This window comes from Meriones unguiculatus, chromosome 11 (assembly GCF_030254825.1).
Source record: "Meriones unguiculatus strain TT.TT164.6M chromosome 11, Bangor_MerUng_6.1, whole genome shotgun sequence".
NCBI classification, from domain to species: Eukaryota; Metazoa; Chordata; class Mammalia; order Rodentia; family Muridae; genus Meriones; species Meriones unguiculatus.
Window position 1 is genome coordinate 29,279,432 of NC_083359.1, and position 17,843 is coordinate 29,297,274.

At 38.9% G+C, this 17,843-nt stretch overlaps 1 pseudogene; it reads right to left on the bottom strand.

Moving 5' to 3' along the window:
* Positions 1-393: 393 nt before the first annotated feature.
* On the bottom strand, positions 394-16,664 carry LOC110558627 (large ribosomal subunit protein eL8-like; annotated as a pseudogene).
* Between the last annotated feature and the right edge of the window lie 1,179 nt (positions 16,665-17,843).

Consider the following 17,843-nt stretch of genomic DNA (forward strand, 5'->3'; position numbering starts at 1 on the left):
TAGGATTCATCAGGAAAACTCATTCCAATTCATCAATTTTCATTGGCACATGAGAAGACAGATAGAAGATCTGATTAAATATCAGCTGGTTGCAAGTGATGCCAAAAATTCTGAAAACTTCATTTTACAAATGCTATAAGATTTTGCAAAATGATGGCGATTTCCATTTCTAAGCTCTGGCTTATTTTGTTACCTTCTTTACGAAATGCTGACACTTGTCTTTTTTTTTTTAATTTTATTAATTATAGTTTATTCACTTTGTATCCCCCTGTAGCTCCCTCCCTCCTCCCCTCCCAATCCCACCCTCCCTCCCTTTTCTTCACCCATGTCTATCCCAAGTCCACTGATAATTTTGTAATTATATTTATGAACAGAAAACTTAGCAGTGTACATTTAACCCAGTTTAGTGGTGAGTTTTTTAGCCTCTGCCTTTTCCAGCTTGGCAATGCGAGCCACAGATTTAGGACCCAGGATGTGGCCTCCCTAGTGCAGGATCTCATCCTAGCTGTCATTGGTCCTAATAGCCTCCACCGGCTTTACCACAGCACCCTTGTCTTCCAAGTTAACCTGTGTGAAGGAGACAGTGGTGTAAGTCTTCCTGTGGATCAGCTGCTCAGCCTGGCCTTTCCCTGACGATGCAGTAGGGGACTCCCATGTTTTGACACAGGGCAGGTAGGAAAACCAATGGAGTCTACTTTGTGAGCAATCATCACCGGCTGAGCCTTCTTCTTCTCCACAAGGTGGTGACTGTATTGACCCCTGCTGGAAGGACAGGTCGTCTCTTAGTTGGGACGTCTCCTTTCCCATCAGCTTTCTTCTCAGCACGGGCCAGTAGCCTTTGCTCCTCCTGCTTTGTGTCTGGCGTGTACTTGTGCACAGGCTTAAGCAGCTGCGTAGCTCTTTGTTGGTCCAGGCCGTGGGTCAAGGGCTGAATGGCAGGAGGTACTTTGAGCTGCTTATAGAGGATGGCCCTTTGCCTCTGCAGCCTAATGTAGCAGGGCCACTTGACAAAGGGTGTGAGATCTCTTTTGGGCTGGATGTCCTGCCCAATGTCGAAGTTCTGGGGCTTTTTTCTTCAACAAAGGATTGACTACCTTTTTGGTCTCCTGTTTCTTCATGCCGGCGGGGGCCGGGGCCACCTTATTCCCCTTGGCCATCTTTCCTTTCCTTTGGGCATGTTAATTATTAATTAATTAAATAATTTTTTACATATGTCCACCATCCTACATTTCCTTTGTTACAGGCTAGTTACAAATTTTTAACAAACACTAGACCCTCAATTTTCATTGTGTTTTTTACTATGACTTAATTTAACCTAATTAAAATAATACTTCCAATTTTATCTTTTTCTTGGTATATTTTACAAAGAAAATAAAAATAACAGGCTTAGAAGGAAAAAAACAAAACAAATAAAATGCGTAGTTCTCCAAGAGTGAATATGAATATGTATTTGTGTGTATGGTACATACATACCCCATTTCATATATATATATCATATATATCAACATATAGGACATATATATCATATATATGTTTCACTATACAAATGCTCTAAGGTTTTGCAAAATGATGGTAGTTTACATTTTAAAGCGTTGGTTTATTTTGATACTTTCTTCATGAAATACTGATATTTGTCTTTTTAAGTATCAATTTTATCTCCCACATCCCACATTTTCTTTGTTAAAATCCTAGTTACAAATTGTCAACAAGCACCAGAACCTCAATTTTAATTGTATTATATATATATAAACATATCTATCTATATATGTTAATGTGTATCACTAGCTTGTTTGTATTTAAGAAAGCATTATGGAGAACTTGCTACATGAAAGACATCATTCTAACATCTTTATAGATTCCTTATTATTTCATTAATTCTCATAGCATCCTGTGTGAAATCACTACTATTACCCCCCTTCTACACATAAGGAAATGTGATGTGGAGAGGTTGCATATTTTTCCTAAAGTCATATTAGTAATAAGTGGTTCATTATAAACCTTTAGAATATAGGTTTCTATCCACTATACTCTGTTGTTAATCTGGTTGCTCAAAGGACAGGGTGTTCAAAATGTCAGTTTCCAGTACCTATCAATGTACACAACTATTAGTATCAAGAAAGAGATGAATTTTATGACCTCCTTGTCTTAAGAATATGAAATGAAGATTTTGTAAGTACTCTACTTATGAATTTTATTTACTCATTCACCACAATAAAAATATAGTTAAACTACACCGGAGTTCTGACACTTCCTTCTATTTTGTTTTTTCCAAGGATTTCAACATTAACAGGTGATCGCAGAAGAGGCCAATGGGCGTGCATCAGTTTTGGTCAGTGTGTCACTCTAATTCTACTTGACACTTATGTCACCTCTGGGTGATGATGTTTTTCTCACATTCTGTCAGAATCCAGGATGTATGTATTCTTGACTTTTATTATGGTATACTTACGGTATGCTTTTTTTTTTATAGCCAAGGAACATTAATCTACAGTTATTCAAAATTCTTTACAGAAAATAAGACAGAAGAAACAAAATCGCCATTATGGCTTATACCATAATGTGAACAACATCTAACTTTGTTTTCTTAAAAAAAAAAAAAAAAGATTTACTTATTATTTATACAGTAGTCTGCCTGCATATATGCTTACAGGCCAGAAGAGGGCACCAGATCTCATCATAGATGGTTGTGAGCCACCATGTAGTTACTGGGAATTGAACTCAGGAGCTCTGGAAAAACAACGGTGCTCCTAACTTTTGAGCTATCTCTCTAGCTCCTAACTTTGTTTCCCAAAATTAATTTAATATTGTTGTCAAGTATTTTCTTTTAAGTATTCCCTCTGACAGAAGAAAACAAGATTTAAAAAACAAAGTAAACTTTCTTCTTGTGTGAGCTCCTCTAGTTTAAAATAGTCAGCTATGGGTTGACACTCTCTCCTAAGGCTGTCTTTTTTTCCCCCCTCTGGGAAGATCCATAGATGTGTCATTGGAGGATGTGGTGCTTACAGGCCGAATGACACCTGTTACAACTCACTGCTGACTGAGTCAGAGGCATTAATTTTGAGTTCTTTTCTTTCCAAGGGCTCCTTTCCCAGAGTCTTGTCTTCTGTCCCTTGCCCTTTCAGTACATATTGTAAAAAAAAGGAAGTAAAAAGATGTAACAGATGCTTTTCAACAAAGTAAAGAAAGCATCAAATCAAAATGCAGCGTATTTAAGGAAAGATGAACCCATCCGTGAAGTCAACATTGTGAATGGGGTCCGAATACAGACAAGAGTGAATTTTTGTCATCAGATTTTCTTTAGAGAACATTATTCTAAATCTGTAACTAGATAAGTTTCCAAAGAAACATAATTCAGTGTGTGCGTGTGTGTGTGAGAGAGAGAAAGAGAGAGGCAGAGAGAAACAGAGACAGAAAGACAGAGAGAAAGGCATAGAGAGAAAGAGGCAAAGACATAGAGAGATTGAGAAAATTTGACTATAATGTTATAGAATGTATGGTGACTTCAGGATATAATGGCAGAAGATGGAAGGGTGGAGACTCAGGAAACTCTTTGAATCTGGTTCCAAAATTAGTCTACCGGAATCAGAAAGAGCCACAGTTACAGATAAAGTCCAAAGATAGCCCGCTGGAGATTTCTCTTGCCTGGAGGCGGTCAGTGTTTTGTGTGACTGAAACCTTCAACTGATGTAAGAAAACAATTCTAATTTATTCCATTCAGAGTTCATTTATTTAAAGAACTTTCTTAAACTTTATTTAAAGAGATTAATTAAATCTCTTCTAACAAGCAGATTCACAAACATGTTATGATTTGGATGTGAAAGTTTCCCACAAAAGGCTCATCATGTGTTGAAGGTTGTGACCCAATGCAAAGGTCGCAGGTGGGGCTTTGGAGAAATAATTGGATTGTGAGCGGGTTGACAAAATCATTGTATTAGGCTACCTACAAAGCCACGATTTGCCGACATAGTAGAGTGGAACACTGCTGAGGATCCCTGAAGGCATAGTGGTTCCTAGTTCCCTCCTCTTTCTGCCTGCCTCCTGCCTGTTAAGGGAAGAGAAGCTTTCCTGGCTGTATCCCTCTACACTGATGTCCTGCCTCACTCCCCACCCAGGCACAGAGGAATCAAGTGTCCACGGATCGGAACTTTGAAATGCTTAGCCAAATTAAATCATTCTGCCTTAAATTGTGTTGCTTAAGCATTTTGTCACCGTGATAAAAAGTGACTAACACACATAACAAATATCCGGGCCCTGCTTTAGCCTGACAGATGACATTTACCATCACACAGTCTCTGCCAACCTGGCACCTACATAAAGCACCTTAAATAATACATCAAGACAAATGGCATAGTTATACCTTTACCAAGTACTATGCAACTATTTTTGTCTCTATGAAAAATGTACTAACTCTCTTTTCCATGCAAAGATGCAAGGAAGCAAGGATCTTAGATAACATTTACTTCTTTTCACGTTTTTTTCTTCGTTATTTTTTTTTTTTTCTTTTTTGAAGCAGGATTTTACTATATAGACCTGGCTAGCCTAGAATTTGCTATGTGGCTCAGGCTGACTTAGAGCATTTAAATCTTCCTGCCCCTGTTTTCTGAGTGCTGAAATTATATGTGTGGACAATCATGCTTGCTTGATAGTTTTGAAAAAAAAAACTTTCATGATTTTTTAAAGACTTAGTTGTTATTTACGTGTACATGTTTGCCTGTGTGCACGTGTGGATACATGAGGGCAGTAGTCCATAGAGGCCATGAGCTATTGCAGGATCACCTGGAACTTTAGATTTTGAGCTGTTGTATGTGATGTACCGGGAACCAGACTCTGGTTCTCTGGAAGAACAGAAGAGCTCTTACCTGCTGAGACTTATTTTACTTCCAGCCCCGTTTTTACTTTATGTGCTTGTGTGTATGTATTTATGTGTGAGTGCGTATACACATGTATGTGTGCATAGGTGAAAGTCAGTGTTTGACATCGGGTGTCTTCTGTTGCTTATTTTGTTTGGCAGGGTCTCTAGGTGAATCTGGAACTCATTTATTGATTAGACTGGATGACCCCCACCCTGGGATTCTTTGGTTTCTGATTCTACAACACTGAGATTAAAATGCATGAGTTGCTGAACCCGGCTTTAAAAGTGGGTTCTGGAGATTCAAACTCAGGTCCTTATGCTTACATAATGCTTTGTAGACTGATGCATACCCCCAGTCCCTCTCCATAACTTCTGTAACTTAAATATTATGATATAGACTTACTGAAATTTGAAATTCTATGATCCAAGTTCAGTATATCAGTGTTATTTGTAAAATAATAAGAAAGAAAAAGACACACATAGGGATATATCATAACAAAATAAAAAGAGAAATATTCATGAAATAATGACAGTTATAGTTCTTGTCTCAGAAACTTGTTATGACTAATATCTAGTTATTTCTATCAAACTGTATGTCCATTTCATATTCCTCTTGCTGTCAATAAACACATTTGTGTGTGCGTGTGAGAGAGGAGGGTGGAGGAGATAGTTCTTTTCCTGATCTGGTGACTTCTGCGTGATCGGTGCTATCAGCAATCATACCTTGGATGGGTTGTTGTAATTTTTCATTAAATCAATCACAGAACATTGTAATACTAAGTTTCAACACAAGGAACATATTTTCCCTTATAGTATATTTGTCCAGTTTCTCTCTGCTCCTGAAAACAGTGAAATGGTTTGGAGGATTCTTCACGCAAGGCTAAACACGGTTAGCCTTGTTTAGCCTTTAACCTAAAAATGGTTAAACATTGGTGCCTGCAGAAGAACTGCTAGGGGAGACTACATCTGGAGTCACCATGGCTTCTGGGGCCTTGTTCATTTCAGAGCGTGCCACAGAAGTCTTAATAAAGATGGACAGTAGTGCTGCAAAACTGAATTTATTACGTGTTCACTACTGGCCAAGGAGATAATGCATGAAATCTATGTCACACAAGAGCTTCAGTTAGAACTATTTCAGGCTTTAATTAAGAACTTCCAGTGGTGAAAATCTGTATAGAATGGGACACTAGAGAACAAGATGAAGGAGACATCATATTCATATCACTGGAGCTGTTTCCAGAGAGACTCAGAGGAGAAGCAGCTTCTGGAAAAATTCACAGGAAGCCTGGGGTGTACATCTGCCTGGCCCAGAGAGTATGACGTGGCACTGTTGTTTCTGTCATGCATGGAGTACAGTGTCTCTCCTATGATGCTCAGCTATAATTGTCAACTTGATGCAACCTGAAATCCTCTCTGAAGAGAGCCTTGAGAAGGGATCACCCACATCGGTGTCTACTGTTAGGGCTGTCTTATGTAAGTGCACAGAACTTTTAAAGTCCCAGGGTGGTCTCACACTGTTCTTTCTTTTCATCCTGACCTTCCTCCTAGCTCTAGATAGAACTCAACTTCATCTTTCTTTCTGGCAGAAGTTTCCTTACTATGTTGTAGCTTGCTCCTGTTCTTCTTTCTTTCCTTCTTTCCTTCTTTCCTTCTTTCTTTCTTTCTTTCTTTCTTTCTTTCTTTCTTTCTTTCTTTCTTTCTTTCTTTCTTTCTTTCTCTCTTTTCTTCTTCCTTCCTTTCTTCTTCTTTTTGAAAATACCTATTATGTTTTTTAATTTAATTTTGAGATTATAATATAGTTAGCAAATTCCCCCTTCTCCTTTTTCCCTCCAAACCTTCCCATCTACCTCTCCCTGCCAGTATACAGGTTCGTGGTCTCTTTACTCACTAATTTTTATTGCATGCATATATGTGTATATATATTCATGTATATTTAAATATGACTGTCTCAGTAATATGTTAATTGTTTATCTGGCATGTCCATTACTGTCATCCTTGTTCAGCTCACATTTAAACAGTCATGGATACAGCTTCTGATATTACAAAATACACAATCTCCAGCCAAACTCCTGATCCTCATTGTTTCTTCTTAGTGAAGAAACTAAGTCTACATTTAGACTTAGTTTTAGAAATTATGTACACTTAAAGTAAGAAAAGACACAGGGAATAAAATGACTTTTTGGCAAAACATTATTCCTATATAACCTTTCTACATGACTTTTTCTTTAGCTTCCCTTCTGCAGTCAGTGGGTTTTTGCAGGTTAATTTGTTGGGGTAGGTAGGTGTGGGTAGCATATTTACTACATGTAGAATTCTTTTACTTCCTTTTCTAGAAAACAGAGGTTTGTTTTTCTTCTTCTTCTTATAATATATCCTGATTATGACTTTCCCTCTCTCTACTCCTTCCAGGTCCTTTCCGCTTCCCCTCCCATCAGATCTACCCCCTTTCTGTCTCTCGCTAGAAAATAAACAGGCTTCTAAAGGATAATAATATAAAATAAAATATAAGAAGACTGAACAAAAGCTAACATAGCAGAATAGGACAAAACAAACAAACAAAGAAAAAAGGAAAAGAGCCCACGAAAAGGCCGAAAAAACAGATTTAGACACACCCACTCATTTGCACAGTCAGGAATCCTCTATGAACACCAAAGTGATAAGGGACCTGCAGGGGGAAAAAAAGAAGAAAAAGAAGAAAAGAATAAATCAAATAAAATAATAAAAAAATAAGATAAATTTTTTTAAAAAAGGCCCCGATATGACATCATGAGACAAGGAACCTCCAATGATGCCACTGAGCTCAATTTTTGTTAGCCATCTACTGCTGGTATGTAGCCTACCCTTAAGAGCAGTTTGTTTCCCCAGTGAAACGCCTTTGAGGAAAACGAAATTTTCATTTGCAAGTGGTTATCAATTGGAAATAGCTCCTGGATTGGGAATGGGAGTGTATATTTGCTTCTTTTGGCTCTAAGGCCACGAGATCTGATGTAGGCCCATGCAGGTCCTGTGCTTGCTGCTTCGGTCGCTGTCAGTTTATATGCGTGTAAAATCCTGTTGATTTGAGGGCCTTATTTCCTTGGTGTCCACCATTCCCTCTGGCTCTTACATTCTTTCTGTCTCCTCTTCCACAAGGTTGACTGAGCCCTGAGGTGAGGGATTTGATTGGAGAAATTTCTTTTAGGTCTGGGTGTTCCAAGGTCTCCTATTCTCTTCCTATTGTCTGCTATGGGTCTCCGTATTTGTTCCCTTCTGCCAAAGAAGGAAGCTTCTCTTATGATGGATGAGCAAACACTGACCTATGAGTATAGCAGAATGTCATTAGGAGCCATTTTGTTGCTATGTTCTTTTAGTAGAGCAGGAGTATTTGGCTTTACTATAGGTCAGGGATTATCTAGTTTCAGATTCTTACTGAAACAGCATTAGGTATGTATTCAGTCTAGTGGACTGATCCTTAAGTCAATTCAGATATTGTTTGGTTACTGTCGGGAGCTTTGTGCCACATTGCATAGCATATCTTGTGGGCAGGACAGCATTGCAGATCATAAGGTTTGTAGCTAGTTTGGTGTTTATGTTTCTTCTTTGTTTGACTGTATCAAAGACATTGCAAGAAAGGGAAAAGGCTCTATGTAGACAAAAGCTTAGCTTCTCCATGTTCAATGAGCTGTGTAGGTACTTTCTTCAGCAATGGTGCCCTTGACCTCAGGTTGTGGAGAACAAACTATCAGATTTCTCCAGCGTCACATGATTGGTTTAATTTCTTTTGTGTGGTGGTTATCTATGGATTTCCTCTCTTTCTTCCCACTTATCTTTTTCCATTTTTCCTTTTCTTTATCCCCTTCCTTCTTGACCTTTCTTTCTCATCCTCTTCCTCATCTCCCTTGACCCCTCCCCCCTTCTTCTTCTTCTGTATTTAATCTTAAGGTTATTTTCTAGCCTGGGTTTGAACTGGGAAAATCCTATTTCAGTCTCATACTTTTCTTTTTATGAGCCATTTGGATGAGAAAAGATCAGTCATTGAATTTAGAGTAGCTAAGTAGGATATGGTATTAAACTTGGTTTAAAGGTGTGTGCGTGCGTGCGTACGTGCGTGTGTGTGTGTGTGTGTGTGTGTGTGAAACAGAATCCCAATTTTTTTCCTTAGACAAAGAGATAAATGAATATTCAATCAAATTGGTTTTTAATAGCTGCCACATTTTGTCTTAAAAAGAGTGTGGGATGTTCTTGAAGGGACAGCGGTAGAGGTGTATTTTCAGCAAAGGTACTAATTGTGTAATTTGACATTTTTTTTCCTCCAAGCAGAATGCTACACGGGACATCTGCAAATGCATTTTCATTAAACATTCTTTTCAATCAGATAGATTTAAAGATCCTTGTTTGGGTGGAGTCAGATATGTCAGATCCTCAATCAGTTTGTAGTGCATTGTAAAATAACACACTCAAAACAGAGCTAAGCTGTCAAGCTGTGACAATTTTGAATGAGGAAGATTTTCAAAAATTATGAGTGAGATATTTAAAACGTGTCCTTGACATCCATAGCACTATTCAAAATACTTCATCAGAGGCCTGTGCTTTAAAAACCTACTTGAAAATTAATGGAAGGAGTGCAATTTGTCAGTCTTTGTCTTAGCAAACGTCCCTGACGGCAGAGGTGGTAAATCTGCAGTGAGATGGCATCCACTCTCTCTATCTGGGCGCAGCCCGAAGCTTGTGCGTGTTGGAGTGATCTCTTCAAAGGGGAGTTGCAAAGACCTGAGGCAGAGCTGAAACATCACGGGCTCCCCGTCCAAGCCCTGTTGATACCTGCTTGAGCCGGTGGCACACTGCAAACTCCATTTGTCCTTCGCTGGGAGGATTGTGTGATTTACTGATCCCTCAAAGGAGCCATTTCACTCTTAGCCGTGTGTAGGGGACGGGAGCTATTTGTCCTGACCTCAGCTCATAACAGGCGAGGCTGTGGCAAAGAGACAAAGCCTTGGCTATTTATTTTAAATAAGTCTCTTAAAGGACGAAGAAGATCTCAGGCCTGGGGCTCTAAGCCAGCTTCTTCAAAATGCAAGGCAACCTCTGATTCCTGCCTCTGACCTGAGCGAACCTCCAGGGCGCCACTTAATTGGTGAACGGGCTTCCGAATGGATCCTAGTGAGCCCTGGTCTTTCATGTTTCCTTTCTTTGCTCCTCAGTGGCTGATGAATGCTTGTCTGTTAACCAAACTTTAAAAATCATGGTGGAGACGGTACTTATTGCTGAACACAGAAAGCACAGTGTAGTTTGTTTTTGGATGGCTCCGCTTTTTATTTGCTTAAAGTCTCTGATCTTTCAAGGTGATTCAAAGAGAATTCCACAGCGGACAAACTCAGAGTCAACAAAGGGTGAAGGTCTAAGAATGAAAAGAAAGGACTGTCTCTGACCATACACTTCAGTGTCAGCCTCTTAGGGTGAGGGAAAGAGGGGAAAGGAAGGGGAGAAAGGAACTTAAGTTAGATGTAGCCAGGACAATACCTATAGGCGTGGGGCTGTAGGGCCATTATACTTAGAGATGTTGAGGAATGGAGCCACAAGAGTAGGTATGGCAGACAAGAAAGTGGTGAGGGGACAGCAGTTGAATACCTGATGGACTTTAAAGTGTGTTTTCCGGTTACCAGGTTTAAAGAGGTTTAATGTTTTTCCCCTGGGAGTCCTATGCAGTGTTTAGTGAGGACAGGGTTCAAATACGGGCTGTCTCATCTGAGGGACAGATCTTAAGTATGATTGCTATATCCACCAGTTTCTCAGGGCATGGCTGTGTGTTCCCTTACAGATTGCAAGCGTTATCAGTATTTTCGAGCCTTGAGCATACTTGTGACCACCAACAGTATACAGGAGAGATGGCTGGCACCATTTCATTGGCCTTATAAATAATAGTACAGCCTGCCACATGTGATATCACTCTTAATCTTGTTATTTAGCTGGGCTTGCCATAGATGTCATTGTCTCATTTGCTGAAGTCCTCCCAATCTCACTTGAAGTAAGTAAATATACTGCTCTGGTGGCCTATAGTCAGTCCTTGATTAAGAAGGTATAATGATAGGGTATTTTTTTTTATTTGGCTTATACATTCTATCTGTGGCTCCTAGAATAAAACAATAATAGAGACAATTAGTTCTGCTAAATGCATCTTGAAGCCATGTGTTAGCTTATATATGGATTTTCTCCTTAGATGTTTAAATATTCCCCCTGCAATTTAGGTTTCGTCAAACAAAGATGATCTGATTTAAGATAATTCTCTTGGTAAGAAAGCAATTGCTACTGCAATCTGCCATTCACCCAGATCCATTGATCCCAGGATAAACATTCATTTATCAGAGAATTCAAAATAAAACACAACATATGCTACAGTTTATAGCAAATTGATATGGTAGGGTTCTATATTTTTTTGGAGGTTTCTCGCATTTAAGCACTGTCTCAATTACTTTGGTGAACACTGCTGTAAAATATTAGTTTTGCCTACTTTTATCATTATTTTTAATTCAGACCACAAGCTGGTTAACATGTTGGAAAAATCATCCTGTTGCCTAGATATCATTGTATTGTCATGTTTATTTCAAGATTATCTTTCAAAGCATTAATGGGCATTTAAAAGTGGTCCCTTTTATAAGCTGTCTCTTGCTTCAGAGCCGTTCATTCTGCATTGTGCTAGCGCAGTACTTGGGAAGAATTCAAGCATCTAGTTGGTGGCTTTGTCCTTGTGTGGTGACCTTCTGAGAGCAAGCATATAATCATCTTCTGAAAACTACAGTCCAGGCGTGAAGGGTTGTGGTCATGAAGGAATGCTTTTATTTAAGTTGTTATTGGACTTTGCAATCTGCACATAGTAAGAAAGATGACCATGAGATAATAATTAAGTGGTTTCTTTATTATTTCAGAGAGGAAAAGAATTACAATTCTGGTGATTGCAAAGTCTCTGAATTGGAGATTTAAAAAATACAAAACACTTATATGAACACAGATTCTTTCATTTTTTAAAATGTAGATTGTTTTTTTTTTTTTGAATAATGAATGTCTTGTAGGACAAGAGGCTCTTGACTGAAGGTTGGCATTAAACTATGTGCTACCTAACAGGAGTATAAGCAGATTGTACAATGGAGACCAGTGTTTAATCACTGAAGTTCAAAACCAAGGTTCCTCTCTGTGAGGGTGTTTGGAGCCTCTAAAACTTGCAACAGATGGGTATCTCAAATTTAAATTCTTTTGATAATGATTAAGGACTTTTTTTTTTTTTGCTTAAAAATGATGAAAATAAAACTTTCCCTAAGAGTCTTTGAAGATGACAGGAGAAGATCTGTCAGGAAATTATAAATTTTTTGTGAGATTCATTTTAAAGCGAGTGTTTCTTCTTTCGCTGTCCTATAAGATCTGACTTTTCTGCACATTCACAAAAATCTTCACTTGTGTTCACCTAACACTCAGAAAGAAACTATAGCTGTGGGTTACTGTTCATCCATCATTTCTTGTATTTAGACCAAACTAAATGCCTCAGAGTCCAGAGTGCTAACCATTCACTCATATATAAGCGGATATTAGCCGTATAATATGGAGTAGCCATCTACAGACTTAAAGAAGTTAAACACTAAAGAGAACCTTAGGGAGGATGCTTAAATCAAATTCAGAATGGCAAACAGGATAGGCACCAGAAGCGGTGGAAGAGAGGAAAACAAGATGGGAGTCTACTATGGAGGGTCCTCTAAAAGGATTCACCCAACAGAGGATTGAAGCAGATGCTGAGACTCAGGGCCAAACTTTGGGCAAGACACAGGGAGTCTTATGGAAGAAGAGGGGGTTTGTGGATAGAGGGACATGGAGCAAACAGGATTCCCACAAGGAGATGAACAAAACTGAAAGATCTGAGCCCAGAGGGCCCTACAGAGACTGATGCACCAATGGAGGACCATTCATGGAGAGGACCTAGACCTCCCACTCAGATGTGGCCAATTGGCAACTCAGTCTCTGAGCTAGGATCTCTGAGCTAGGGGAGCAGAGGCTGCTTCTATCATGAACTCAGTTGACTGCCCTTTGACCACTTGCCCCTGGTGATGCAGCCTTGCCAGGCCACAGAGGAAGAGGATCCAAGCAGTCCTGATGAGACTTAACAAGCTATGGGCAGATGGCAATAGTGGAGAACTCCCCCTTTCAGGGGACTAGGGGAAAGGGATAGGAGGAAGAGGGAGGAAGGGTAGGACCAGGGGACTTGTGGGAGGGGACTTCAACTGGGATATATAATAAATAAATTGTGAAGAAAAAAATTTTTAAAAAAGCCTCAAACATTGTTTTTGCCTATCCACTGAGGGAAATGATTCCAATAAAATTGTTCTAATTGTCTTTCCCAATTCAGTGATTGTATGAATATGATGGCTTCAAATGCAGAAACTATCCAACAACCTGTGGACAGTGGTAGCAATCAGAGATCTGTTTTCTTGTTTTCTCTAGGATAAGATCATATAGAGTTTTAGAAACAATTATTATACAGATATTTTGACAATTCTAAAAAATCTTGCTCCTTTCCAGGACTATCGTTCTTTCAAATTTTATTTAATATTGGAGTTTTTGTGTGTGTGTTTACAATGTGCGTGTGGGAGCTTTGGTACAGAGGTGCCATTGCATGGGTGTGCAGGGAAGAAAACAACTGTCAGTTGGTTCTCTTTCCATCATGGGTTCTGTAGCTAGGAATCAAGTCAGGAGGTTTGCATGGAAAGAGCTTTTACTTGCTACACTGTTTCTCTGGTCCTAGTGTCAGAGACATTGAAAACATTTTTAGGATGCTGTCTTTCAAATTCACAGTGGACAGAGAAAGGCTCTCCTGAGCACCTTTGATTATGCTCTGTATGCTCATTAACACACTGGATTATGTCTTAGCAAACTTGTTACTTTGGTAATACACCAATACATTACTGATTTATTAGGCGTGTATCTAGTGAATTGATTCTATATTTTTATTGAATCTCAAAAAGCACATTTTATAATATGCTTGGTTAGTATCTAGAGAACAACATTTTATGTTAAAATTATCAATAGTTATTGATTGGACTGGAGAGCACTGTGGCATTCTGGAATGGCAAATTTGTACAAAGAATAAATGAAACCCACAGTAAGAGAAGATGTTTTTTTAGATTCTGGAAAGGGTGTTTTCATCATTAGATTTTGTAGTTAGGATGGCATGCTGAAAATGGATGAAAAGAAATCAATATTAAATGTATTTTATTTAAATTAAAAAATATACCTCATATCTAAATGCAACAGCTCGATGGTTGCAGCAGAACAATCTAAATGTTGTTAATTCCACAGCGTGAGGCCTGCATATGCAAAGTGAGATGAAATCTTTGTGGCTCCAGATTGCCAGCTGCTTTTGCCTTCTGATACATGCAAAAGCTCAGTAAAATGAGCTATGTGAAAGAAATCAGTGGGCTTATATTATTATTGCTATTGGAACAAGCTTCATTACTGTGTTTATATAAAACCCCTTTGGATGGCCATTGTTTGTCTTTTTCTCATTTTTATTTTATGTTTCAAATTCCTTTGGAAATTTTAAAAAAGTACATTACATTTAAGGATCTTGTCATAAATCTACATATATTTAAATCTCTATTTGCATAACTGATGTGAAGCTAACATTTGGTACAAACTTAAATTTGATGCTATTGTCCCATGGCAGTTAATTCCAGCCACTGTGAAATGCCAAAGGTGGTGTGTCTATCAGGGCCCTTGTTCTTTCACTTTGTCCAGGTGGAAGGGACTGTATATACTCCTAGATGCTAAGAGGTAAGGGAACAGGCTTTCGAGATTTATGATTCATGACTAGTTAATGCTCCCGTCCTCTACATGTAGTTGATGGTGTCTCCAGCTATTAGGGTACCTCAGTTCTTTGCTGCTGTTAGCTCTCCCTGTTGGCTAATTCCGGAGTCAAATCCTGAAATGCACACCCGATCATCGATTTTCATTGCCCTAAACCTTTTAGCTAACCTGCCCTTATTTTCCCCGAGGTCTTACCTGCCCCTCACTCTTCACCTCAGAGTTTAACTGTTCTTTCCATCATATTTTCTTAATCTCTAGCTCCTCTGTTATATAAAAAAACCAACCTCATGAGTTACTTATACATACAGTATCTCTTTGAGTATGTGTGTTGATCTGTGACTCCTTTCATAGAAACCCAGAGGTAACGTAAGCAAGGCCCTTGTCTATTCTGTTTGCTATCACACCCCATCATCTTGCATTGCATTTCACACATAATAGGCACTCACACTCAATAAGCATTTGCAGATGGAATGAATGGATCCAGTGGCTTCATTCAATCTTTTTTTTATTGTAGTCATGTTTTTGTTGTTGTTGTTTGTTTGTGTACTACATATTTCCAGTACATAGTGCCTTTTGCATAATACCTTAATAATAATTTTTAGCTGGATGAATGATCGATGAAGCTGTGTTTTCTCCAGCACAAGATGCTCCTGAAGGATAGATGATCATTGGTAGGCACAAACATGAATATACATGGCCAGATTCTAAAAATAAACCAAGTGAAGTAATATACCTACAATATGAGGTAAATATCGGAATACAAAACATAACAAAGTAAACTGTTCTAAAACTTAATATACTCCCATGATTTGGATCATGATGCCACAGATGCCTGAGGGTTTATGGTTTTGATTTTCATTCAGCTGTTTGTGACATGTTCCATGCTGTGGTTTAATAGATAAAAGGGCATCATTGGCAAATGTCTTCCTCATTTGGACCATCACTACAGATAGGGCCAGCTGGGAGCCCTTGAAAATGCAACACAATCCTAGTGATTTCAGTAAGAAGCAAATTAAAGTGCAAGGTGTTAAAATATGGTAGATCAGTTGGATAACAACCATCTTTGGAGGAAAAACATTATGACTCAATACAGCTGAGTTTGGCAGCTACAGGTGTAATTAAATAAAATCAGCAATGATGGGAATTCTGCCTCAGTATGACTAATTCATCAAGTCGGTGAAGAATGATTTGCTTTCTCTCTGCACTACAGTCGGCAAAACTTTTCCGTTTCCTTTTCTACTTCCTTTTACATTATTTAAATTTGATCACCATTGGTAAAGATTAAATGGTGTCCCACCACACAATTGGATTGATGTGACAGAAGCTTGAGGGATGGTGCAATGGCCTTTCCTTAGGTACAGCTGTGATTAGCCCTAAAGAACTTGAACACAAGTTTTGCCCCTTGATTATTTTTCCTTCTTCTTAAGAACAACTGAGCACCATAGGAATTTCAGATAATGAACTTTTGATAATGAAAAGTTTCCTTATTCCTTCACAAATGTTACACAATTGAGATTGCCTTTCTGTTGGAGTGTAATTTTAATCCCACAGCTTGCCTTGTTTTAACCCTGCTACAGTCAACCTCCTAAACAACAGCCAATAACAAAACCATCCAAACACGTAAATAAGACCATTTGGCTTTCTCTCACCTCCCTCCAACCCTTTCCCATCACCTTTAGACAAAAATTCATAAATTTATAGTTTCCAACATGGCCTGTCATGTGGTAGGAATTTGTAAGCTAAGCTGTCTCCTCTTGCCTACAACTTTCCAGCCCCAAAGCCTTCCTGCTGTTTGTTGGATAAACTGAACACTTCCCTTCCTGATGGCCTAGAAGCTCAGCTCTATCTGTGTGAATGTCGCTTCTGTGGATATGCTTACGTGTGTATTCTTTACTTCCTTCTGGTCTTTACTCACCTACCCTAGACAGTTCAACTTGTCATCAGCATGTAGTTCTCCATCAGATTTATGTCGCTTCACAGTGCTCATCCTTACTTGATAGGACATTATGTTAATTTATTATTCTCACACCGCATAATTCCACAGTCCTACTCCAGGGTAACCTCAGGAGGGAAGAGGCCTTATTTGTCATCCCGAGGGTTGTACATCACGTATGTGTGTGCCTAACAAACATTTATTTCAACAAATCAATGCATTTATTTTCACAGGCACTCTGCATTTCAGCAGTCCCCTGCAGGCTTGCGATTCTACTGCCTGGCCACAGCTGCTTGTGTGTGCCTCCTCTTTTGTTATCTTCAGTGGCAAACTGGAGGAATTTTCCTCTTTGGACATTGTGTAATTATTGTTGTATACTTGGGGATCCTCTGATTAAAGCTGCATTCATGACAAATAATCAATACAAATGACAATGTTTATGTTAAGCTCCCCCTCATATGAAATGATTTCTTTAGAAATTTTGCTTCCTCTAATCTTTCCAATCTGCTGTAAGATTATCTGTGAAATTGCTACAAGATTTGCTTGTGGTCTCAGGGTATAGGGGCTGCATCAGGAAAATTACACTAGAGTATTTTAGAAAAGTACGGCAGGATTAATTTGTGGTTGTTTTGTTTTGATCTATAAGCAGTTTAGATTCATACTGGCATCTCCTGTGTGCGAGAGAGATCCACAAATAATTCATGTTTTTAATGATAGAGTCTCTCACAGGTCTCCCTATGAATGTCCTGACAGGGAAGACAAAATTGCCTTTTTTTGCCACTTAGAAATACAGGACAAAGCAGCTGACAAATGTCATGTGGAATTTCCTATCATACAAACAGATATTCCCTGTGTCAGCAAGGGTATGCCTCTAAGATTTGAGCAGCTTCCTCCTGGTTCCTCTAGAAATGGGTTAGTTCACCGAAGACAGTCTCCAGATTATTGATATAATCACAAATTGAAATGGGACCCAGGGCTCTCTGTTCACAGGAAAGCTTGCCTAGCTTTCTCTGTATTTGAAGTGATTAACGGTGCTGAAGCATTGTGGGAAAATGATAGGTCTATAATTATAGGGAGCCACAGGAGGGAGAAGCCATTTCTGATACTGGTCTTTGAAGCCACCCAAGTTATTTGAGTCTGAGCCATTGGGGCGGGGCGGGGGGGGGGAGGAAGTAGAAAGAAGAAAAGTAAGACAAATATTTTAGAAAACGAGGAAAATCAGAATATGTAAAA